General features: G+C 36.3%; 1 pseudogene; it reads right to left on the minus strand.

Moving 5' to 3' along the window:
• Window positions 1–22,303: 22,303 nt before the first annotated feature.
• Window positions 22,304–26,708, minus strand: LOC130943660 (cullin-1-like; annotated as a pseudogene).
• Window positions 26,709–26,769: the final 61 nt, after the last annotated feature.

Consider the following 26,769-nt stretch of genomic DNA (forward strand, 5'->3'; position numbering starts at 1 on the left):
AGGACGACATTAGGACTGCTGTGTATCCTATGGAGATCCGTATTTTCTCCGATCTGGTGAACAAGGCAAGAGTGGTTGAAGAGAACACGAAGACAGTAGCCTCGTCAAGGGACACTCATGGAGTAAACACTAGTAGGGAACGCGACAACAATAACCTTGGACCAAGGGGACAAAACCTTAAGAAATATAGTGAAGGGAAGCGGTCAAGGGCTTATTCCCCTAATATGAAATGTCAGGAGTGTGGGAAATACCATCCGAATAGGCCGTGCCAATCGGGTAAGAAACTATGTTACAAGTGTGGCGCACCCAGACATTTGGTTAGAGATTGTCCACTCCGAAGAACACATGAGGCGGATCGATCACAACCACAAGGATGAGGTAATTACGAAGCCAACAACCAAACCTCAACTTATCTTCATAGTATAGACTATCGTCATTCGTGTCGAAAAAGGCTTTAAAGCTTAAATTGATTTTTTCAAACTTGGTTTGGAATTCTGGTTTGAATGATTTGGTTTTGAAACTAGGACTGGAACTTTTGATCAAATGATACGATTTAAAAGGAAAGTGAGTCCTAAGATTTTGTTGGCTTGTGATTTTTGGTTGTAAATCTAACTTATCAAAATGGATTCAAATTTAAAGGTTTTGATTTAAGGGTTTCAATGAATTTGGGAAAATCATGCTTTAAAATGATTGATTTACCAATAAAAGGTTTTTGACTCTTTTGATAAGGTTTTAACAATGGACTCATTTAGATTGGACTTGTTTTAAAGGTTTTGAAAAGTATTACAAAATCGGTAGTTTGGTTTAAAAGAAAATATTTTCGGATTCCTAGTGACGATAATCAGAGTGACGCAGCGGAAGTTGTACGCCAAGTTGTCAAAATGTGAGTTCTGTAAGGAAGAAGTGAAACTCTTAGGTCATGTGGTGAGTAAGGGAGGAATAGTCGTAGATCCTTATAAGGTAGAAACGGTGATGGAATGAGAAAGATCAACAATAGTGACGGAAGTCAGAAGCTTCTTGGGTTTAGCCGGATATTACCAGAGGTTCATTGAAAGATTTTCCCGTATTGCATTACCGATGGCTAGGTTGACAAGAAAGGAAGCGCCTTTTTTTTCGGATATCAGGGTGCGCAGAGAGTTTTCAGACTTTGGAGCAGAAGTTAAATTTAGCACCTGTTTTAATCTTGTTAAAACTGCATGAACCGTTCGAAGTATGCTATGACGCTTCTCTGAAGTGTTTAAGTTGCGTGTTGCAACACCGGAGTGTGGTGGCTTATGCATCGCGTCAGCTGGGACCGCATGAGGTGAACTATTCAACTCATGACCTGGAATTAGCGGCGATTGTGTTTGCACCAGAGATTTGGAGGCACCACCTGTGCGGAGTGAGGTTTAGCGTCTTTTCTGATCATAAGAGTCTCAAGTATGTCTTTGATCAGAAAGAGCTTAAAATGCGTTGGAAAAGACGGATGAAATTGCTAAAGGATTATGATTTTGAACTAAGTTATCACCCTGGAAAATCGAAGGTGGTCACAGATGCATTGGGTCGGAAATCTTTAACAGTTGCTTGGGTGAAAATCAAGGAAGAGGATTTAGTGGATAAGTTTGTGGATCTTAAGCTGGACATTAGTGAGGTGGTCGGAAGAGATTGTTTGAGCCAGTTGCAGATTTCACGCACGTTTAAGATGGAGATTCAGAGGGCTCAGCAAGATGATTGAAAGCTTCAGAAATTGTTGCAACCACTCGGTGATAAGAGGCGTGAAGAATTCACTAAGGATGGTAAAAGATTGTGGAGATATAAGGGGAGAGTTTGCAAACAGGATGTCGGAAGTTTGAGACAAGACTTGTTGTCGGGGACTCACTACAGTGGATTTTCTGTTTATCCCGGAAACACGAAGATGTATTGTAACTTAAAGAAGATGTTATGGTGGCCTGAGATGAAAGGTGATATAGCTACAGTGGCATCTAAGAGTTTGACGTATCAGAAGGAAAAGATAGAGCATCAGAAGCCGTCAGGAATGATACAGCCTCTTGAGATTCCTCAGTGGAAGTGGGCTATGATGCGGTTTGGGTGATCGTAGTTCGCTCAACCAAATCCGCTCACTTTTTGCCTATCCAAGTGAACTATTCTATGGAGGAGTTGGCGAGAGAGAACGTCGATACGGTAGGACGATGGTGAACGAGGTGCCTTGGCAACTTGTTGGATTAGCAACGTTGAGAGTAGGATGCTTCGTGGGATATATATATATATATATATCCCATCGCGTGATTCAGATTTTCGAGGGCGAAAATCTTTTTAAGGAGGGGAGGATGTAAGAACCCGCGTTTTCATGTAAAACTGTTTTAATAAAATAATTTTAGTGCCCAAAATAGATTCAAAATTTATTAGTTTTAATTTGAAAATAAAATGTGAAATTTGAATTTAATGAATTTTTCTGAGTTGGAAAATATATTTCTTATTAAATGTTATTGTTAAAATGCGTACTAGCGCTTAAGCTGGTAGTACCGGCTCTAGTCTATCAAGTATCGCATATTTTGGAAAATAAGATTTTGAAAAATTGATTTATTGTTTTGGAAGGGTGAAAATAATTTAGAATCGAAAACCGGGCACTAATCTTAAAGGTTTTGACCCAAAGTGGGCCAAACGGACCAAAAACACTTAGCGGGTTGGATCGGACCCAAGAGGACCCAAGTCTAACATATATAACCCTCATTAAATGAGGTTTTCAACTCCTTCCACCCTCATTTGAAGGAGGGGACGCTGCTAAGTTGAGAGGAGAGGGAGAAGAAAGAGGTACTATTCACTCTCACCTTCTTTTGCTTGTAACTTGAGCTACGGACCTCTGATTGACGAGCCGTTTGCGGCCACGCGAAGCTCTTGTCGAGCTCTGCGTTTCTATCCAAAGAAAGCTGGTAAGAACTCGCTTATCACTTCCCAATTTTCTGCCCTAAGTTTATGCACGTTTCTGTGTTTGATTTTTGAGTATATTTTGTAGTTTTGGTTGTTTAGTTGATCTCTAGTAGCGGGTAAATGTTGAATTTTACCCTTACTCCCGTTGAATAAGGTAAAGTTCTGCTAAACCCTTGTGTTTAGTTATTTTGTATATCTTAGGTTTTAATGTTGGTATATATATGTGTTGTTAGTTTGAGCTTTGGTGTTTGTTGGAGTTGGTTGAGGCCTTGGATCAAGTTTGGTGGCTTCGTTTTCGTGTTTGATGCATTTAAAAATCGGCCAAGGTATGGTTTCGGTTTTCTTTATGTAATATGTAATATTTCTGGACACTTAGGCTAGTGACCCATAGGATAGGATTGAATTAAATTGGTTGTTGGGATTGATGTATGATGATGATGTATAATGATTTGAGGATTTGAGTTGTTGAATGATGATTTATGATAAATTATGATGGGTTGATGATTTTTGAGTATATTGGTGAATTATGATGTTGTAATGATAATATGGTGTGAAATATGTAGATTGAGGTAAAATGAGATTGAGAGTGATGCTTGGTATTGATAGATGATGAATATTGATGAATTGTGTTGGTGGGTGTTGAGAATTGAAGATGGATGTTGATGATGATCTTATGGTTGGTTAGTGTAGTTGATGATGATGGTTGAGTATTATTGGTGTTGATGAGTTTATAATGGACTTGGTTAATGTTGGACTTTGTCTGAAAATGATTATTGGAATTGATGAGGATTTGTAGTGGTTGTTGATGTTGTTGTTGGGTGATGATGATTATGAGTGTTTATGATGGTTTTGGATGTTGACGATTAAGGATTTTGATGGTGTTAAATGGCATAAATAGGGATATTACAGATGATTGAGTTGTGAGAGGAATGGTAAGGACCTTGATGATGTTTTGGTATTGTTTGCGTTATGATTGGTTTGGTTTTAAATTGTGAGGCTTGGTGAATTTGAGGTTAAGAGGTTTTTGGGTGAAAATGGATTTTTGGTAAACTTTGTCTGATCATAACTTTTGTCCCAATTTTCAAAGTTTGTTGAAATTTGATTTAACTTAAAGCTTATTGAAAACTCTTCAAATTGATATAAAGTTTATAAAATTTGGAATTTTGTAGAGGGAGTTATGATCATTCAAAGTTGGTGTTGAAAATCTGAAATTCTACAAAGTTAAAAAATTTCAGGATTTCTTATATGTGCGCACGCACGGCCTTGTGCGCACGTGCAAACCTGCACAAATCTCTTTCTGTGCAGACGCACAAACCTGTGCGTACGCTCAGGTAGGAAAAGGCTTACTGCTTGCAGCGTTAGCACAACTTGTGCGCTCGCACATCAATGAAGGATTGCGACCTGTGCGGACGCACAGCCCTGTGCGTACGCACAAGTCGGGAAGGGTCGTCTGTTGGGGGCACTCGCACAGCTTGTGCGAGTGAACATGCTTGTAAATTTTAGTACCTGTGCGTACGCACACCGCTATGCGTACGCACACTTTCAAAATCTTTGTGCATGCACACCCCTGTGCATCTGCACACACCCTGTTTCGCAACTTTAAAAATCTTTTCAACTATTTCACCTTCCCAACAAGGTCATAAGCTTCTATAACACCTTTGTAAGGATTTTGGGCTTATTTTTTAGTATGTGAATAAGGGAAATAGGCTAAGGGTTTTGGTTGATGATTATTTTGAAAAGTTAGCAAACAGAGGCTTAGGTTTCTAGTGTATTGAGGATGGGTCTGGTAGAGTGTCAGGGAAGAGAGATGTATGACTTGAGAAATTGATGAGCTAAGGAGTTCAGAATGGAACTTAGAAAAATGATGACGGTTGTGGCGAGTTTGAGTGGAAGTGTGCTATGAGGAGCAGCCTCTGAGTTTGATTATGTGATTATTATATGCTTTGCTTCTCACTCATATTGATTGCTCTAGAGAAAGGTGGTAGGGCACGCTCTCTCGGAATGTTTCTCTCATAAAGGAGAAGGTGGTAGGGCACGCTCCCTCGGAATTTTCCTCCTAAGCATGGGTTTCTCTCTGATTGCAAGGTGGTAGGGCACTAACCCACGGAATCATGCGACAACCAGAGGATGGTGGTAGGGCACACTGCCCCGGATTATTTTCCTCTAAAATGAGAAGGTGGTAGGGCACTCTCCCTCAGAATTTCCCACCTTATGCGCAATAGAGAGACTAATCCGAGAGTTGTCGACCGGATTTGCTGTCGGGTTTGGCACAATAATCGACATGTGATATCACAGCCAATAGAGCAGACATTCATCATGTGCATCTTCTATATGCTTGCTTGCTTTGTTTACTTGAGTTTTTCTAATTTTATAGCATGCTTACTTGCTTCTTGAATTACTTGCTGTAAATGAATTCTATCTGTGTTTTACTTGCCTGCATTATTTGTTATTGTCTGATGATAGAAGGTTAGGTAGGCGGTGGCGATAGGATCGCACGGAGGTTAGGCTGGTGAGGGCTGTAGGATACAGCGTTGTGATTAGCATTAGTTAGAAACCCCCTAAGCTTAGATGACCCGATTTATGGTTTAAGTCCTTTATTTATTTTTTGATGTTAAGCTTGAATATTCGTATGTCATGTGGAGCTCTAGGATTGCCTTCAGCGTCCCAGAGCCTTACATCTTACATCATTGGGCACTGTTACCATACTGAGAACCTCCGGTTCTCATACCATATTTTTGTTGTGTTTTTCAGATGCAGGTTGCAACCCACCTCGGTGAGTTGTTTGGTTGGTGACAAAAGCGGAGGATCCGAATACCTTTTGAGTCTCTTTGATTTATTTTCCTTATTTATTATATCTCTCACTTTTGTATTTTTATTTTGGCCTAGAGGCTTGTATTAGAGAGAGAACAAAACTTGTATAAACCATTTTAAACTTCAGTTCCTCTTTATCTGTATATTTGGCTAGCCGGCTTAAACTCTGCGAGCCGTGGCTAGTTTCCTATGATATTACACTATTACACTATTATTTTGTTTATATCACATCTGTTCCTTGTGCTTAAGTTAGACGCTTTGTTAGTTCGTTTTGCGCTTTTAAATCCTGTTTTTGAACTATATCCTTCATCAGGCTTCTAGATAATATTATTCCTTCTATATATCATATGTATGAGCTTAGAACTGTCGTAATCCTTGATTAATCTTTGCTTTACAACGTGAGGTAAAGTTTAGGCTAATTAGGGTGTTACACATCGCGAGTAATTACGATCAAATTATAAAAGTCTAATAATTGATAAGTTTTTCGATTGGTTTGCACCTATTACACGTTAGGTGTGCTAAAACATTATAATGGTGTGCATGCAACATGTAACGTTAGTGTGTTTTGTCTTAAAATACTGTAATTCATCATACTATAAACTACATCAAAACACATTGTTAGTATTACTTGTGAACTTAAATACTACATTTTATTCCTAAACCCAACACAGAATAACACATGGAATAGGTAAATTTCGAATTTTCAATATACTGGGGTAAGTTGTGATGTGTGCAAAATATTTTCTTTGTATTTTCTATTGCTCCAAACTCAATAATTGAGGATAATAGATAACACTTTAGCCGCAAAATTGAATTCCACCATTTGGGGGGATTCAAATCCAAAATAAACTCAACTCGAAAATCTGTCGACTGAATTAAGATTATGTGTAGGAATTAATGACGTTGTTTGTAGGGAATATGGACTTAAGTTATTAAACTAATAAGATGTAAAGGGGGTAAAGGCATTATTTATAAGGACTTCATTTTGCGATTTTTTTCCAGGTTAACGTAATGAGAAGGTTGTGTCTGGTCCTGTACGTCATTATGAACCAGTTCAATTTGGGAAGTGTAAAAAGAAAGAAAGATTGGTGAATACTGAAAGAGACATGCTCTAATTGTTATCTATTTCCTTCATGTAAAATGTATTTTGCTTAATGTTGTATCTTTTAATTCTTTGAACAAGTTTGGACCAAAATTAAGCTCCTACTAACGGAGTGAAAACTTTATTAATAAAATCTTACGAGGAGTATAAAGAAGTTGTCTATGTAAAAAAAATAAAGCTTATAATCAAAAGCCAATTTATCTACGTTGTTGGAACTTCCATAAAATTTTTGTGTTGGCATAAGAAATGGAAAAATGTTGGAAGAAGAAAAAACTTTTTTCAACAAGAACAAGTTTTTTTCAACTCACAAAAATAACATTGGTAATACAATATTCTTCTAACCCAATTTTAATTAGATACAACATCTCACAAAATTAATTGCTTTGACAAATTTAACTTTATTTCATTTCATACCTTATAAAACTGGAAACCATGAATTTCGAGCATAAAAACTACATAGAAACGAATTTTCAAATGGCAACATTAGAGAAGAAATGAGTCACTTCCAACTAAATTATCTTCCGTCACTGGTTATTCCAAATTAACTGTTGCATAACATTTTCTTACGAAGCCTTGCAAAAGTAGTAGGAAGATGTATGTACTTGAATAAATCTGGCTCTAACGCCTACACCAACCAAACAGATGCATGCAGCCCATGAGAAGACAAATTGTGTTAGATCAACATGTTTTGTTCCATGCTGGATATTCAATACTATTAATGGATTTAGATTCACTAGTTATAGTGGATGCCTTTTCTAGAGAACCAGTTCATGTTTAGCAACCTTTTGGAGTTTACTCTTTTGGATGGTTTCGAATAGTAAGAGTGACAAACGGGAACATATGTTTCAAGTTCTCCCGAGACCAAAATGAAACAAGACTTCTAGTATGGAACCCAACAAAAAGACACTCTAGAGAAATTTCTGACCCCCACATGGAGCATGGTAGATCATATTTTCCAACTTATATTTTTTATTATATCTTAAATATAGATGCATACAACATCATACATATGTGCAAAAGGAATATTTTTTATCCCTACGTTTTTTTTCTAGATATTGTTCAAGGTGTTCTACATGATTTTACTTTTTAATTGTCTGTCTGGAGTTGAAAAAATTGACCTTAATTCTATTTTTTGAAATGGTTTTGCATATTGGATAACTGGTACAGGAGATAGTTATGCTACTCCCAAATCTGTTTTATGTTACAGTGTCGAACATGAATCTTTTAGCGAGGTGTCTATTACAATAGGAGCAATATATACCGTTCACAGTTTATTGGCCCACAACAACAAACTTGCACTCCTCGCTCATATACACAACGAATTTGGTTATGTCGCATCAATTTGGTACTTGATTGAGGACGTTGGTGGAAACAAAAGATTCGAACAATACTACAGGTTTGGAAGCCGAAGCATAAGAGAAAATCTAATACTATTTATGGATCATAACTTAATTCTGTTGGTTAACAATTCAAAGGAAAGAGAATTACTCCTCAATTCCAGGTACAGAGAGCTTGTTTTAGCAGAATATAACATTGAACATGGCACTAGGAATCTATTGGTGAGGAGAGAATGGCCTACCCAAGAAACGCCACATCCTATAACAGTTAGATCTACACATAAGTATTTTTAAGGGATATTTTCGATGTAAAAATTAGACACAATTAAATCTATCATGTTAATATATTATGGAACTTTGTTAAACATCTAAATTAAGTGTTCTGATTGTCCATGTATGTCATTGTTTTTTGGAGATTTTATTGCTTTTTTTAATAATTTATGCTTTTCTTTATTTCTATTCTTTTAACTTTTTTTATTTCAATTTGTTCATTTGATTTTAACTTATTTTTATTTGACTTATTGTTTGTTTATTTCATTGGTGTTTTATCTTAAAACTTAAATATTTGTTTACAGTACTATATTAAACTATTCATTTTTTATATCTTTTTTAAACTTAATATCAACTATATTTTGCCAATCTTTATATGTTATTCTTCATTTATTAATTAAATATCATGCTTATTATAATATTAATATACAACATCAATTCAAATATCTAAATTAACATCATACCATAACATAAAAACTTAATTTAATCTAATTTGTTGTCTCTTGTAGTGTTTTTCATCTAAAAGTAATCTTGATTAGTGTTATCCAAACCACCTTAATTTTATTATAATATATTTTGATCTATAGATTATCAAAAATATATTACCTTAAAACTAATTTATTTGTTATCAAAATCAACTTTGCAAAATAAAATTTACACAAACTCTAAATTATAAACTGTAATTCTAACAGATACTTAATAGGGACAATTGTTGCATTTATCGGAGATATCCATGAAATGATAAAATAATTACCTGAAACAAGGGTGACATTGACTCCAAGGGTAAGAAGAATTTTCGTACATGCTTGGACTAAATTGCCAAATCAAGTACAGCGTAATAGGAGTCAGACCATTAGCTAAAAAAATTGGTCATGATGATTATTTTTTGGATCTAGCCCATTTTACTGGTACGGTGATCTCACCAACAAAAATAAAATTTTTTTTAGGTTAGTCACGGAGCCTAATCGCAAGTACAACATACAGGCTAATTATTTGCTTGATTAAACTAACAAACACTGGGGGATAAATTAGTGAATACCGCTTTCAACTATTCGAGGCTTTTGATTTCTAACCCGAAAACTATAGGAGTCGAAGAATGTTTTGACAGCGATGCCTCCAAAAATTTTGCAAAAAGAATCAACTCTGATACATAATAGCCTGAAGTCCCACAACAATCGCCATACTGAAATGTGTAAGTACATTGGTTGCTTTGAATAGAATAGCTCCTATCCAATGACTCCTCCTCTCTTACACCTTTATTCCAAACAAGATATCAATGATAATGTCGATGAACTTACAGGGTCGAAATAATTCACCTTAATATGCAACAAAATTTGACAAAAAAAGATAACATATATAGTGACATTTAACTAAATACATAAAATGAGTAAAAATCGAACTTACATGAAGGTCACTTGTCTCACGGCAACCATTGTAGAAACCATAACACCCTTGGAGGAGAACCCAACCTAATCTTTGTATAGTAAAGCTTGCAACAATCCAGAAATTCATTGAATAAACTATAAAAAGACAACTCACTCCGCTACAGTTACAAAAATAACAATTGAGAAATGATAATAACAGCAAGGACAAAAAAACTTACATTTTGCATTCTAATTTGAAATAATCTTCTTCCACAAATAGCGATTACAGTAAGTGAGTAACAAAACTAATAAAGCAAAATTGGAAGTGAAATTGAAGAAATTACCCGACTAAGGATGGATCCAAGGAACCCAACCTAACCTTGGTATAGTAAAGCCTGCAACAATCCAAAAATTCAATGACCAAGCTATGAAAAAATAATTCACTCAGCTACCGTTATAAAAAGAACAATTCATAACAAGAACAAAAAAACTTACATTTTGCATTCTAAATTGAAATAATTGTCTTTCACAAAGACCGATTAAAGTGAATAATAGAACAAATAAAGCAAAATGGAAAGTGAAATTGGAGAAATTACCCAACTAGGGATGGATTGAAAAAATCCAGCATAACCTTTGTATAGTAAAGCTTGTAACAACCTAGAAATTCATTGAATAAGCTATTAAAAAATAATTCACTCCGCTACCATTACAAAAAGAACAATTGAGAACTGAGAATAACAAAAAGGACAAAAAAACTTACATTTTGCATTCTAAATTGAAATAATCTTCTTCCACAAATAGCGATTATAGTATGTGAGTAACACAACAAATTAAGAAAAATTGGAAGTGAAATTGGAGAAATTACCCGACTAGGGATGGATCCAACAAACCCCTAACAGGGAAATCGACAACAGGTAGTGGTTATTTGCTGGAAAAGCCAACGATGTCTGACAGAGTCCAATCTTTTGAGCTGCCTCAACTACAGTCAATGGTTTGTCGAAAAAACTTTTTTAACCATGTGAGTCACCGAAAAAGACCACCGCAGGAGCTAAAAAAGAAGCAGTAGGCCTGAGAAGAGTAATGGGATAGGGTTTTGCAATTAGTCGCCGGATACTGCCCAAAGAGGGACTACGATAAGGTTTTCGAGGAATTACCCTTTTGTTTTTTACTTGTGCAACATTTGGTAAAAATCAAGTCACCCATTCATATTGGAGTACATATTTGTTAGATAGTATAACGAAAATAACATAGAATACAATATAGTATCACATTATTTAATGAATCAATTAATGAATTTTTGACAATTTTACTTGATTAATGGCTGTAATGGAGACACATAGTCAAGGGTAAATAACCCTTACAATTCTGACGGGTTTGGGAGAAACTACCTTATTTATGAGTTTTTTTTAGTAGACAATGAAAATTACAACCTAACACAAAATAGTATAATCACTAGTCAATAAAGAAGACATATCATTAAGAGGAGGATTATTGATGAGTGAAAAAGTATACCTAAATAAAGCTTACCATTCCATATTGGAGATTTCTGAGCAAGCATAAAAACATGACATGATTGTAATATCATATGTCTCATATAAGAAAATTCAACTTATCATTATTGAAAGAGTTAAGTATGATTTTGGTCTTTAAGGTAAGGGCTGAAAATTTATTTCGTCTCTGGCCTTTTTTTCGCTACAAAATGGTCTTAAAGATTTAACTTAGTTTTAAAATCGTCTTTCGGACTAAAATACGCTTCCCCTTTCCCTTCCATTTCTTCCCCAAAATCAACCAGAATCCCCTTCCCCTTCCCTTTCTTCCCCGAATTCGACCAGAAACAAAGCAGAAGCAGCAGCAACAATGAAGCAACAACAACCAGAAGCAGAAGAACAACAACAATACCAACAATAACAATAACAAAATAAAAAGCAAAATCAATGTAATTAGAAGCATAAATAGAATCAGAATCATAGTGAAACAAAAGCATAAACAGAAGCAAAAACACAAAGAAAGACCCAATGTAATCAGAAGCATAAACAGAATCAAAATCAGATGACTATCTAGTGGTACACGGCAGCAAGAGCAGCTCCAATGAAAGACCCAACCCAAAAAATCCACTGCAATGAAGAAAAGAAGATATAAAATTCAGAAAGAATTGAGTGAGAAAAAAAAGCCAGAAACGAAGAAGACATACCTAATCATTCCATGCATGGTCTCTGTTGAAGATGATGGCAGCACCAAGGCTCCTAGCTGGGTTAATCCCAGTTCCAGTAATAGGAATGGTTGCCAAGTAGACCAAGAAGATAGCAAACCCGATTGGAAGCAGCGACGACCGACGAGGAGCAGCAACGACCGGCGACCGAGCGAGGAGAAGCAGAAATGACGAGCGGCGAGCGGCACACAATGTCCACCCTTCAGGATCTTCTAGCATCGACGTTGAGGAGCAGCAGCGAGATCCAACGACCGAACGATGAAGAGCAACGGCGGCGGCGAGGAGCAGCGGCGGCAGATTCCCTTCCCCTTCACTTCTCCACTTTCCCTTCCCCCTCTTCTTCCATTAAAAACCCACCTCCCCTAACGTGATTAACCCTTCCCCTGTTCCCAGCCTTTAACCCATTTTTCTTTTTTTCTTTTTTTTATATTTTTTTAATTAGGGGTAATTTGGTAATAAAAATTAAAATTTTGGTAAAAAGGATGATTTTAAAACTATGAGAAAAGGACAAATCCATCCCTGACCTTTTTTTCCCGCGGACATTTTCGTCTCCGAAGATTGGGAAATACTTTAATGTCCCTAACCCCCCAAAAAAGTGGACATATTTACCCCTCCGTTAGAGTCGTTCCGTTTGGCCTGACGGAAAACGGTGATGTGGCTCCCGTGGCACTGACCTGGCCGTTACGGGCTGCCACGTGAGATGGACTTTTGAAAAGAGGACGTATTAGTCCCTAGGAACCAAAACGTCGTCGTTTCTCCCCCACCCCCAATCTATGAAATCTTGAGCACTATTCCTTCAACAAAGTATGCGTCATTTATAATGTCATCTGTTTATGAACCAAATTTATAATGTTCTCATGAATGGCTCTCTTCCTTTTCATCACATCAACCCATTGACCAGAAGGACCCTGCAATTATGTGTCATTTACGATGTCAAGGTAATATGGTAAGATAACTAGCTAATGATGAAAGCTAGAAAATCACAAAGATATTATTCCTAGTGGCTTGCTAAGAGCATGCATTGTAAACTCATACATGATATATCATGGAACATGAATGATCATTAACATGGATATCAATATGTGTGAGATGACACTAACAACCATGAAACAACACACCAAAAATTATACAATATAGTTAACTTATGATAAAATGATCAAGCCATTAGACAATTTGTATATAATCTTATACTCACCTAAACTTTTTCAAATGCTCTAAAAATGCAAGGGCCATTAACTCCCCAGTTTCCAATACATTCTTGAACATCGGATGCAGACCCTCACGTGGCAAATCCTTTACTCTTCGAATAGACTCCTTGGATGGCAAGGGTTTTGTCTTCATATATAAACGGAATGCATTGTTACATGTTCTCTACAATGACTGCAATTCTGCATTAGTGTCAATAATTTCCCTAACTCTATCTGAAACAAGGTCAAGGACTGTTTGAGGGATTCGGCCATAAACAGTTTCTCCATTTGCTATTGTCTGTTCAATTTTTTGCATTACTCCAGTCATATTCTGCAAGACCTCTTCTTTGGTGGGAGCAGCTTGTATTGGTTTGACAGAAACAAATAAAGATCCAATAGGTAAGCCATATCCTCCGATGTCATGAAGGAATAAGCAATGCCAGTACGGCCAACCCTTGCAACCCTTCCAACACGTTGAACAAATATCTTAGGCTTTGGAGGGAAGTCCCAATTGATAACATTATCAAGCAATGGAATATCAATGCCACGAGCTGCAACATCCGTCACAATCAATAGCATCGTTTTCCTCGACCTAAACCTTGCGTAGGATGGGGTTTGATGGATTAGGGCTCAAGGATTTCATAGATTGGGGGTGGAGGAGAAACGGCGACGTTTTGGTTCCTGGGAACTAATACGTCCTCTTTTCAAAAGTCCATCCCACGTGGTAGCCCGTAACGGCCAGGTCAGCGCCATGGGAGCCACGTCACCATTTTCTGTCAGGCCAAACGGAGCGACTCTAACGAAAAGGTAAATATGTCCACTTTTTCGGAGGGTCAGGGACATTAAAGTATTTTCTAATTCTCGGGGACGAAAATGTCCGCGGGAAAAAGGTTAGGGACGGATTTGTCCTTTACTCTAAAACTGTTTTAAATCGTTGGGACCATTTCGTAGCAAAAAAAAAAGGCTAGGAACGAAATAAATTTTCAACCCCTACCTTAGGGACCAAAATCGTACTTAACCCTTACTGAAAATTATATTCAAATGCCATCTCCATGTCCACCAAAGACAAGCAAGGAAACACGTATGATTTTGATTAGATAATGAGACACAAATCCAATCAAAAGGGATATTACTATTTGAGTTTAGAGAATAATCGTAGGAGTTATATCTGCACAATTTCGAATAACATGAAGACCAGTCTTAATTTCACCACACTTCGGACAAGATGAATCACATATAATCCCACAATTCATTAGAAAGAGTCGTAGGTACGGCTAGAAGTAAGCTCAAGTTCGACTCACGAAAATTGAGTTTGGCTCATAGTTCAGCTCATTAAAAATGGAGTCTGTTTCTTAAGCTCAAATTTTGCTCATCGAAAGCTCATGAGTCGACTCAAGCTCACGGGCTGGCTTTTAAATAATAACATAATATATAATTCTATATCAATAAATTATAATTTATATATATTAAAAAATATTAATTTTATATATTGTGTATCTATTAATTATGAATTTTTTATTTATGTCCTACATCAAAATCATGTAAAGAATAATTATAAAATTTTAAATAAAAACATTAGTATATGTAAAATTATATATTACTATTATATATATATATATATATATATATATATATATATAACATTAAAAGTATAAACTAAATGTATATACGATATGTGTATTAATAATTTAATATATGTGTTTGTGTGTGTGTGTGTGTGTGTGTGTGTGTGTGTGTGTGTGTGTGTGTGTGTGTGTGTGTAATCGAGCCAGCTCACAAGCTAATGAACCGAGTTTGAACTTATCCATTTAATTTATGAGCTTAATTCCAAGCTCAAGCTCGGCTCATCAGCTCACAAACTCAGCTTATCGAGCTATTAACGAGTCGAGTTCAAGCTAACTCATGAGTCTGACCTAACCGTAGAAAGTGAATTATGGAAGATGAGTCAAAGAAGTAGTTTTACCTTTTGAGGACAAGATTATTACACGATAAACGAACTTTTTGACAATTGGGTCTAGGGCTGGCAATTCATACCCTATCCACGGGTACCCAACCCGGTCCAACCAGGGTAGGGTAGGGTACGGTCCGGGTATGCCTGCGGGTAGGGTAGGGTAGGGTACGGGTTTAGGGTGTACCCTACCCTACCCTACCCGCACCTCATATATAACACATATTTTATAAAAATCTCTCTATATAGTGAAGGAAGTGAGAGTTGAACCCACAACCTCTCTTATGTAATGACTTATAATAAGTGAACAACCACAAAACTAGTTAGTTAATTAAGTAAGTTAGAGCATTAGTTTTTTATTTTTTTATGTTATTAATACGTATAAAATTCGAAATAATTGAATTTTATATTTACTTTGAAAAAATTTGATATTTCTGCGGGTAGGGTAGGGTAGGGTTTAGAATTTTAGGATGCGGGTAGGGTTAGGGTTGAGAGATTCTCAACCCGCGAGTAGGGTAAGGTAGAATTTTAATGAAATTTTCAACCCGCGGGTAGAGTTAGGGTAGGGTCCAAACCCTACCCTACCCTACCCATTGCCAGCCCTAATTGGGTCAGTGAATGTGGTACAACTTAGGCCTATTATATCTATTTAAGCTACAACAACTGAATAGGCCCAACTTTCATATCCCAGCTCACATTTAAATATTCCATTAACACTTTCTCATATAACAGATTAAGTTTGCCTGAATGATTGAATAAATTTTAGTTAACACAATGTCGATTAAATTTTTGCTCTAAACGTACTTTGGTGAAAGTAAAAATGTTTTGCTTTTCTATCCTTGAAAATTATGTTGAAATAGTGATAAAATGTTAAATATTAATTTTAACCATTTATATTAAAAAGTGATATATTAATTTTGAGCTTTTACTTCTTTTCTAATAATTTTGTATTCAGGTATGTTACACGTACAAGCCTTTTTGACTTACAAATCTTATAAGTTGGCACAAGTCCAACAAAACACACGCGCATTACACTCTCACATTCAAAAGTAAATACACGCACGTTACTCAACAGCTTCCTGTTTCCAAAGCATGCTACTCACCATTATGAACGACTTTTCTTCTTCTTCCTCGATGAAAACCACAACTGTCATTTTTCTTCGCGTTTCTCCTCCTCCTCCTTCTTTGTGTTTCTCCTTTTTCTTCGCGTGTTTCATCTTTATCGTCGTGTTTCTCTTCCTTCTTCTTTTGATTTTGCAACATTAGATATTTTTTTCTTCTTTGTTTGATATTTTCCTCCCAAAAAGAATTATGAGAATATGAAATAAGAAGATGAAGAAGAAGAAGAAGCAGCAGAAGATGAGGAGGAGGAAGAGGAAAAGTTCTGAATTATGCAGAACTCACCAGAATAAAAATACACCCAAATATCTTTGTTTTACACCCAAATATCTTCGTATTACACCCAAATATCTTCGTTTTACACCCAAATTTGCTGCAGATACAGAAATGAGTTATGTTACGTGTACACTAAAATCAGCCACCAAAGTCAGCCACCAGTATAAAATACATACTAGAATACAAATATACATTGAAAATAAGTTAAAACACATGTATTTATACACAAATACATTCGTGGCTGATTTTAGTGATTGATTTTAGTGTACAAATAGCATTTTTGTACAAAAAAATATTTCCTCTAATGCTGTATTTTCTTCTTCTTCTTCTTCTTCTTCTTCTTCTTTTCCTTATTTCTTTCTTTTTTTCAGTTAAATGAATGTAAATTCATTCTCTTCCAAGTAATTTTGCAGCGTTATATGTTTCTTCTTCTTCTTTATTTGATTTTTTTGGTTTTATTCTTGTTAAGAGAGTAAAACAAGAAAAAACTTGAGAAGGTAAAATAAAAAGGAAAAGATGAATAAGAAAAAAAGAAGATGGTGATGATGATGAAAAAAAAAAAAGAAGTAGCAGAAGATGAGGAGGAGGAAGAGGAAGAGTTCTGAATTATGCATAAGTTATCAGAATAAAAATACACCCAAATATCTTCATTTTACACCCAAATTTGCTGCAGATACAGAAATGAGTTATGTTATGTGTAAACTAAAATCAGCCACCAAAGTCAGCCACCAGTATAAAATACATACTGGAATACAAATATATATTATTCTTAATTTCGTTTTTCTTCTTATTTGTACTCCGAACTCTTGTAGAAAAACTTGCAACCTTCGAATAATCCTTGTAGACTGTTGTAGCATCTTCAAGGGTATTAAAAGTCATCCCAACCTTGGGGACAAACTAGTCATCAACACCACAAAAGGGCTGCAAAATACACCATATTAAAATAAGTATAAACAATAAAATACAAATACAATTATAAAACCATCATAAAAAATAACAAAGACCAGATTCATGAATCATAAATAAACAGAAACTAAAACAATTCAACTAAAAGAATAAGACAATTCACCATCCGTCAGATGAAAAGTCATAAACTGTAAATACACCCAAACTTTTCTAAAATACACCCAAATATTCGTGATCTACACTCGAACGTCTGATATAAAAAGGACAAAATTATAGTAATTCTAATCAGAACTAGTACATTAGATTCAATTCAAACAAAGAAGAATTAACAGCAAATTTCACAGGCAAGGTTCACGCATTATTCAGCTATACAATAAAAAACTACTAACTGGATTCAAATTCAAATTCAATTACTAACTAAAACTAAATCACACCTCAAGAACTTCATTGGATTCAGTTTCAAAATTCACTTCGCTCTGGTTCATTTAACAATCTGAAGTTGAATTATTCATTATCTTCAAAAACGATTTCAAAACTTGATATCAAAAAATAATGGAAATCGAGAATAACGAAGAAAGAGAACAAAGGGAGAAAAGCACGTAAATGAAGGAGAAAGCAGAGAGAGAAACGCACGTATACAACGAAGGAGAAGGCAGAAAGAAACTCACAAAAGAGATCGAAGAGAGAAGGCAAGAAATTCTAAAAAGAAAATAAAATCCATTCAAAAATTAAAAACCTGATAAAGGCGTGTGAAAAATATGTGCATAACAAGCGCGTTTGAACGTAACATCAATTAGAGGACTTATAAGACTTGTATAGCAAAATCACTTGTATGTAGAGATTAATCCTTTTGCATTTCAGTGTAATTTTGGATAACATCATCCAAAAGGTATTCAGTTTTCAAAATCATGTTTGACAAAAAAATATCCAAACAAAAACCACAATGACATTAATCTGATGTCAATTAAAATTAGTTTTACAACATTCATGCTAACATATATTTGCAAACGTTAATCCAAACACACACTAAACTTTGCATTCATAATTTCTTGTTGAGATCATTCCAAAGTCTTAAGGATATATGACAAACAAAGAGTAAAATATGTTTTTTCTTCCTAATGTTTGTGATTTTCTTTAAGAATACCTCTGACATTTAATTTGATTCAATTTTGTTCCTAATATTTTCGATTCGTGTCAAAATTATCCGTAAACATTAACTCAACCTAAAAACTCCGCCTATGTTACACTTGCGGTACATAGCCGGTCCCAAGCCCAGATAAAGGAGGAGGGTTGTGTTGGGTCTTCGGCAACCAACATAAAAATATAGCCGAACCCCCATGACATGAATCAAAGACATTATTGCGCTAAAGCTAGGTCGTTGCCCGGAAGCAACGCGCCGTATGGCTCGAGTACGGTGTCAAAGCAAGAGCCGCTGCATCGGTGCCCGGATGTAGTGTTAAATGAGCAAGGGTTCTCGCGTTTTCGTGAATGGACGAGGGTAAATAAGCTAGTTCACAAAGTAAAAGGTAAAGGTCGAAGCGACAGAAGGTTGAGATTTGAGACATGGAACATAGGCACTCTAACAGGAAAGTCCATGGAGGTGGTGGACACCATGACAAGGAGGAAGATTAATATTATGTGCCTATAAGAAACGAAATGGGTTGGTGCAAAGGCTAGGGAGTTGGATACTTCTGATTTCAAACTTTGGTATACAGGAAAGGTGAAGAACAGGAATGGAGTTGGAATAATTGTGGATAAGTAGTGGAAGAAGGACGTAGTGGATGTCAAGAGGGTGGGAGATCGGATCATCTCTATCAAACTTGTGGTGGAAGGAGGTGCTTTCCATGTGATTAGCGCCTATGCACCGCAAGTGGGTTCGGACGAACAACACAAGATAAGGTTTTGGGAGGATCTAGAGAGTTTGGTTCAAGGCATACCTTTGGGAGATAAGATTTTCTTAGGAGGAGATTTAAATGGCCATGTTGGGAAAGAAGTGACTGGATATGGGAGTATTCACGGAGGTCATGGTTTCGGGGTGATCAATGCCGAGGGTAAAACTATTTTGGACTTTTCTCCAACATTTGATCTTCTCATCGCAAATACATGTTTTAAAAAGAGAGATGAACATCTTATAACCTATAAGAGTGGCATGACAAGCTCTCAAATCAACTTCTTCTTGTTGAGGAGAGTCGATCGGAAATTTTGCATTAACTGTAAAATTATTCTGGGAGAGAGTTTGACAACACAACATAGGGTGCTCGTCATGGATTTTCGCGTTGAGCAAAAGTTGAGGAAAAGACATTATACGAAGAACCCAAGGACGAGGTGGTGGCGGATGAAAAGGTGAAGAACAAAGAAACTTCCTAAGACGGGTAGGAGAAGAGGCAAAGTGGGATGGAAATGGAAGCGCGGAAGAGATGTGGAGGGAGATGGCAGAAGTTATTAGAAGAACAGCAAAAGAAAGTTTTGGTGAATCTAAAGGAATAGGACCAAGATATAAGGAGTCCTGGTGGTGGAATGCGAGTATACAAGAAAAGATAAAGATAAAAAGGGAATGCTTTAAAGAGTGGTCTTTAAGCCGTAATGCAGATAATTGGGAAAAATATAAGGCGGCTAAGAAAGAGACAAAAGTAGCTGTAAGTGAAGCAAAAACAAGAGCATATGAGAGTCTATACCAGTCTTTGGACACGAAAGAAGGAGAAAAGGGTATATATATAGAATCGCAAAGAGTCGGGAAAGAAGAACGAGAGATTTGGATCAGGTTAAGTGCATAAAGGATAAAGATGGAGAGGTGTTGGCTCAAGAGGAGAAGATTAATGAAATGTGGAAGAGTTACTTCTACGAGTTATTTAATGAGGGACAGAAGACTCTTCTGAGCCTTGGTCGATTATGCACAAGGGAAGAAGATCAAAACTTTGACTACTATCGAAGGATTCGAGACTTCGAGGTAAAAGAGGCTTTAAAGCAAATGAAAAATGGCAGAACAGTAGGACCTGATAATATCCCGATTGAAGTTTGGAAAGGTCTTAAAGAAAAAGGCATCAACTGGTTAATCAAGCTTTTTAATAAGATTTTAAGGTCAAAGAAGATGCCTGATGAGTGGAGAAAGAGCACCTTGGTACCTATCTACAAGAATAAGGGGGATATACAAAGTTGCGAAAACTATAGAGGGATTAAGCTTATGAGTCATACTATGAAGTTATGGGAAAGGGTGATAAAACGAAGGTTGAGAAAAGAGACACAAGTAACAGAAAATCAATTTGGATTTATGCCAGGAAGATCTACCACTGAAGTGATATACCTATTAAGAAGGATGATGGAGAGGTATCGTAGTAGTAAAAGGGACCTACATATGGTGTTTATTGATTTGGAAAAAGCGTATGATAAGGTACCAAGAGAAGTCTTATGGAAGGTTTTAGAAAAGAGGAGAGTAAGGATTGCATATATTCGAGCAATTAAAGACATGTATGATGGAGCCACAACTAGTGTGAAGACTCAAGGTGGTGTGACGGAAGAATTCCCTATTGGTATAGGATTACACCAGGGATCATCTTTAAGTCCATACCTTTTCACATTAGTCTTGGAAGTACTCACATAGCACATCCAAGAGCCTGTGCTATAGTGCATGCTTTTTGCCGATGATATCGTCCTTATGGGAGTCAAGGGAAACCTAAATAAGAAGTTGGAGTTATGGAGAAGCTTTAGAAGTGTATGGTCTGTGCATAAGCCGTAGCAAGACGGAATATATGGAATGTAAGTTCAGTCTGAGAAGGGAAAACCCCAATATAGAGGTGAAGATTGGAGAAAACATCCTAAAAAAAGTTAAAAGTTTTAAGTATCTTGGGTGCATCATACAGGATAATGGAGAGATTGAACAGAATGTAAATCATAGGATCCAAGCAGGTTGGTCAAAATGGCGGAGTGCATCTGGTTTTATATGCGACAAAAAAGTGCCTTTAAAACTTAAAGGTAAATTCTATCGCACCGCTATAAGACCGGCTATGCTGTATGGTACGGAGTGTTGGGCAGCTAAAGGGGAGCACGAACATAAGTTGAGTGTGGCAAAGATGAAGATGTTGAAATAGATGAGTGGTCATACGCAATTGGATAAAATAAGGAATGAAGATATAAGGGAGAGAGTTGGAGTAGCACCCATTGTGGAAAAGATGGTTGAATCGCGTTTCAGGTGATTTGGACATGTGAGAAGAAGATCGATAGAACATCCAGTCAGGAGTGTGGATGAGATGGAAGATGGATAAAGGGCAAAAGGCAGAGAAAGACCTAAGAAGACCATTCATGAGATGGTCAAACGAGATCTACATGTAAACGGTCTCTCTGTAGACATGATACATGATAGAGCACAATGGCGTCGTTTGATTTATGTAGCCGACCCCACTTAGTGGGACAAGGCTTTGTTATTGTTGTATTAACTCGACCTAAAACATTAGAGACAAAATAAAAAATGTACAGAATTAATTTTGAAACAAATAAAAAATATAAAAAACAATTGAATAAAATCAAATATTAAGAATATTTTTTAAAAATTACCGCAAACATTAGGAAAAAAAAAAGAATATACTTTACCTGAGTACCTGACAAATAAATATACAAGAATAAAGAAAACTAAGCAGGTGGAGCCTGAGCAGGGGCGTCCGCTCGGGGGTCAACATCCCCATGAATGACGAGCTTCCCAGGGTCGAAGTCGGGCACCGGCAGTTGAATTTGGGCTTTCAAGTTGGCAACCGCTTGGTCAATTCCTTGAAGGGCGCCCAAACCAACTTTCTCAAGCTTAAGTTTCTCCTCCCTGAGCTTGACCTCCAACTGCAGCCTGCTCCTATCAGTCGCCTCCTTCTCCTGGTTAGCCACCTTGACCATATCCCTCAGTTTCTGGTTATCTGCCTTCGCCGATTCCAGTTTGGCCTCCGTGGTGAGCTCGGAAGAGTTGACTTTGGCATCCTTCACTTCCACTTCCTCCACAATCTTTAAACACGGTCTACTAGCTATAAGAATGTTGTCATCAGAGAATGTGGCAAGCAGTTCAGCGCTCCAGCTCTCAGCAACACCTTTATTGCAAAAGACCTCAAAAGACTCCTTCAGAGCCTATATTTTAAAACTTTCAGATTTATATGCACATATCAATCCACCATAACAATCTCTGATCAATATCTTGTGGAAAATAGTATGATTCTGGAAACAGTCATTTACATATGCCAGGTACTTGTCATGCAGCTCAATCATTTTCCAGACAAAATCCTGAACAACCAGATCAGCTTCAGTTTCCACAATTGCAATTATATTCATAAATTCAAAATTTTCAGTCAAACCTGCTCCTGCAGACCAAGTGTAGAGATTTGCATTTAACAGGATAAGGAAAACAAGCAATAGACAAAATAAACTCAACCGGTAACAAGCAAAACCAAAATATAACAAGTTCAGTAACAGACCCTTTTGGTACTAGCTGCATCTTCAGCCTGCTTAACCAATACCATACCTTCAGTGATAACATGCTGGAAAAAATGTTACAAGAAAAAGTTTTATAAGCAAGTTAGCAAGAAAAGCCCAATTTTGATTGGCATAGTGATAGGTTCACTACCACCAACCTGCTTAAATATACTGGAAACAGGATCTAAGCCTTCAGGTATTTTAGAAAATAGCCTGAACATCCGTGACAGATCTTCAACCTACACATTTAAGGAAAAATATGACAACATTATACTCACATTAAATTATTAAAAGAAAAATCGTAACCATAACAAGTTAGAAGAATTTCAAGAGTACCTTGTCATCTCTAAGCAAAGCATGACATCCAGAGTGCTCTTTCTGGAGGAGTTGGTTTGCATACACAGATAACAGCTCATGTTGAACTTTCTAGAACGATATTCTGAGAAGGAAAAAATAAAACCAAGAGAAATGTTCAGAAACTACAATAAGTGAAGACTACATTTTACACTGTTATTGCATCAAAATTAAACTCTATTTTTGTCACCACCCCACTCTTTTTTTTAGTTGCCTGGCAATACTACACTCAACATGGGTGAAGACCACATTGCTGAAATAGCATGAAAAAGGTCAAGAATAAACCTCTAACAACTTTGGCTCGCTACTGGAGTGCAAATAATGAGCAACCCTATCTTTCTCCTGTTTTAAGCACTCCTCAACCTGTTATAAAAGACTTAACAAATACAGGTCAGGCAGTAATGTAAATGAGAAACCAAGTTACTGCAACGACAACTGAGAAACCACACCTTGAGCATGTAATCAGGACAAGAATCTTCTAGGATCCAATTAGAAGCCTTTTGAGAGTAATAAGCAGAGGTGTCTTTAAGCATTGCAGATTCAAAATCATTCTCATAGTGATCCATTTGCCCCATCCCAATTTCAACAAATATATCTAATACATTCTTCAATAAAGCCCGATCAATCTGCTCTCCTTCACGTTCTTGATCAATCTTTAAACAGATAAGGGTTAGTTATCTAAATTTGTAAAAACTGAAATCTAGCATAACAAGGAAGAAAAACCTACAATAAAAATAACTGCATCTCTAACTTTCCCATTTAGCTCCTTGTAAACCTGTAAATAATAAACGCAAAAATTCATTACGTTATGAAAAAATGGAATGACAATAATAGGAAAAACATCTAATCTGTAGTAGCATAACAAAACTTGTCTATATTTGTAACATGGAGAAGAGTAGCTAATTGAAAGAATTAACATAACACTATGTAAGGTTCGCCGTAACATTACCCGATCACGGAAGCAAGTTAACCCAACTTTTCATTAAGGGGTGGGTGACCTCCGGGCAACAAAGTAACGATCCAAATAGTGAAAGAAACAACAAAGCCACTTAACCATAATTTTATGGTTTGCCCACCTCTTTACAAGTTCTCTCAACATAAATTCATCATGCTTCTCTCTCAAAGAAGGTAATACCTGAACCAAAGGGGAAAGAAGTTACTAATCTGAAAAGAAGCACGAAAAAAAAATATTAATACAAGATACAACCATCATAAGTACTGAAATCATATGGACATATTTACAGTTAAAATCTACAAGATAACTCAGGTTTTACACCCCATTCATCAAAAAAAGGAAACTCAATCACACAATAAAATATATCACCTATCTTGATGAAAGAATAGTAGGTTATACAACAAAAGGAAACAAAATCACTATAAAATATTTCACCTTCTGAACTGCATCGATACTAGTGCATTTTGAGCTGGAAGCTCAGGCAACTACACTAATCCAAATTCAAATCCTTACCTCATACACCCCCTACCAAATATACACACCCATCTTGATGACGAGAGGATGAACTAATGGTATTTTTGTTTACACCGGCCTCAAGAAGAATAAGTAAACCGATCTCTTGTTCAGTTTATTCGATTTTAAGACCTTAGCATTTACCTTATAATGAGTTACATTGATAGGTTAAACTAGTTACCAATTACAGACCTTACATTCCCCTTTCCTCTCTCATTGATCAACCAAACAAAAGGTAGGCAAAAATTATTTTTCCAATCCATCTCTTTGGTTCCTATCATATCTTTTCAATATTATGAAATTTAAGCATTAACTTCATTCCATGTATTTCCTTCTTTGCAATGCTTTCACTCGTCTCTCTAGCCTAGTATATATCATCCTCTGTATTTTCCCACTGCAGCATCACTTCCGCTACCTAAAACTTGTTCTTGGGCAACGTACGTGAGCAGATGCCAGCCAATGGCATCCAGGTTTGTATTGTCGCTGCTGTGGCCAAAGCATTTGTCACCCAGGTTTACTTCCTAGAATCAATAACAATGACCAAACCACTTACTCTTAGAACTACCATGAGACCTATGTCTACATGATACAAATTCTCCATCAGTCCCTGGAGCTTTAGAGTTTAGACAGAGACTAAACCATTCAAATTACGCTGGTGATCACAATCAATGCCAATATACAGAACCTAGTCACCTACCTAACCCTTATAAGCAATTAATGATGACCAACCGGAAACAATCTCAAATGACAATGTTATACAGTTATACTCACCGTTGATTGGATGTACTCTTCAAATACCTCCTTGTACTTGTCATAGAGTTGTTGGGAATAGTCATGAGGAGGCTTTTCGGTGCACAAGTGGTAGATGTTTCTGCATATCATTATACAAGAATGGTAAAAATAAGTGTTTTGTTGGATTAGCTTTTCTTGTTAAAAAAAATAATTCTTTCTTTTTGAACAAAGTACTTTTATTAAGTTTTAAACATGTTAAGATACATCTTAAAAAAAAGTTTTTAATTATTTTCTTTACCAAAAATATCCTTGACCATAATTAATAATTACAGTTTATATTAAATCCTAATTTTCCCTCCAAATCCTAATTTCTCCTTCGAATCCTAATTTCCCTCCACATCTATATTTATATTTTCCCTCAGTTTTCTACACTCATCATCATTTAATTTAGGACAAAAGAACTTTCTAAAGTACCTTCAATCTCATTACAGAAAAAAGTTGCTTTCATCATAATTTTCCACACACAAATTTAATCTTGGTTCACTTGCTCTTCAACATCACGTATCTTCTTTGTTACGAATTTTTTTAGAAGTTTCAGTTTAAAAATAGGGTCTTTTTTATTGTTTTAAATGTCCAAGGGCTATGCACTTTATTTTTTTTATTAGCCATTTGAAATAAATACACAGAGCCAAATCAACAGTGGATGAAATTGAAAAAAGTGAAAGATATGCATAAAGAAGAGGGAATAGATGGTTTACATGTAAAGCATCATGTAGTCCTTGGAGCTGAAGAGAGGTTCAGGCAAGCCTTCTAGAATGTTCTTGAGCTTGGTGATGCCCTTCTACATTAAATCCCATCCCTGCTCCAGGTTGATGATCTTCCGCTCACTCACCGACATGATGATGAAGATGTCAAGCTGCAAATTTGAAACAAAACCTGCAAAGAACAAATGGTGAGGGCAATTGCTCAATGAAATTCCATTTGGTATAAAATAGAAATCGGGGAAGGTTGATGCAATTGTGGATCGGGAGCATGAGAGAAAGAGCAAACCTTGATATGAAGGAAGAAGATGAAGAAAGAAGAGAAGAGTAACTCCGACAAGGCACACACTCATAACACTCACCTTGAAATTACTCAGAGTTGACTTAAGTCTTTGATTTATATCCACACACCATATTGCAACACCTACGCTCAATAATTTCTTAGCTGTCAGGTTTGAAATTTCTATAAATATGTTCCTATATGTTTTTATTTTTTTGAGGGGGGTGAGGGCCATGTCAATTTACTATGGCTGAAACAAACTGCTTGCTCTGGTTTTGTACAGGCAAATTTTGTTA

The sequence above is a fragment of the Arachis stenosperma genome, chromosome 8 (genome assembly GCF_014773155.1).
Source record: "Arachis stenosperma cultivar V10309 chromosome 8, arast.V10309.gnm1.PFL2, whole genome shotgun sequence".
Lineage (NCBI taxonomy): Eukaryota > Viridiplantae > Streptophyta > Magnoliopsida > Fabales > Fabaceae > Arachis > Arachis stenosperma.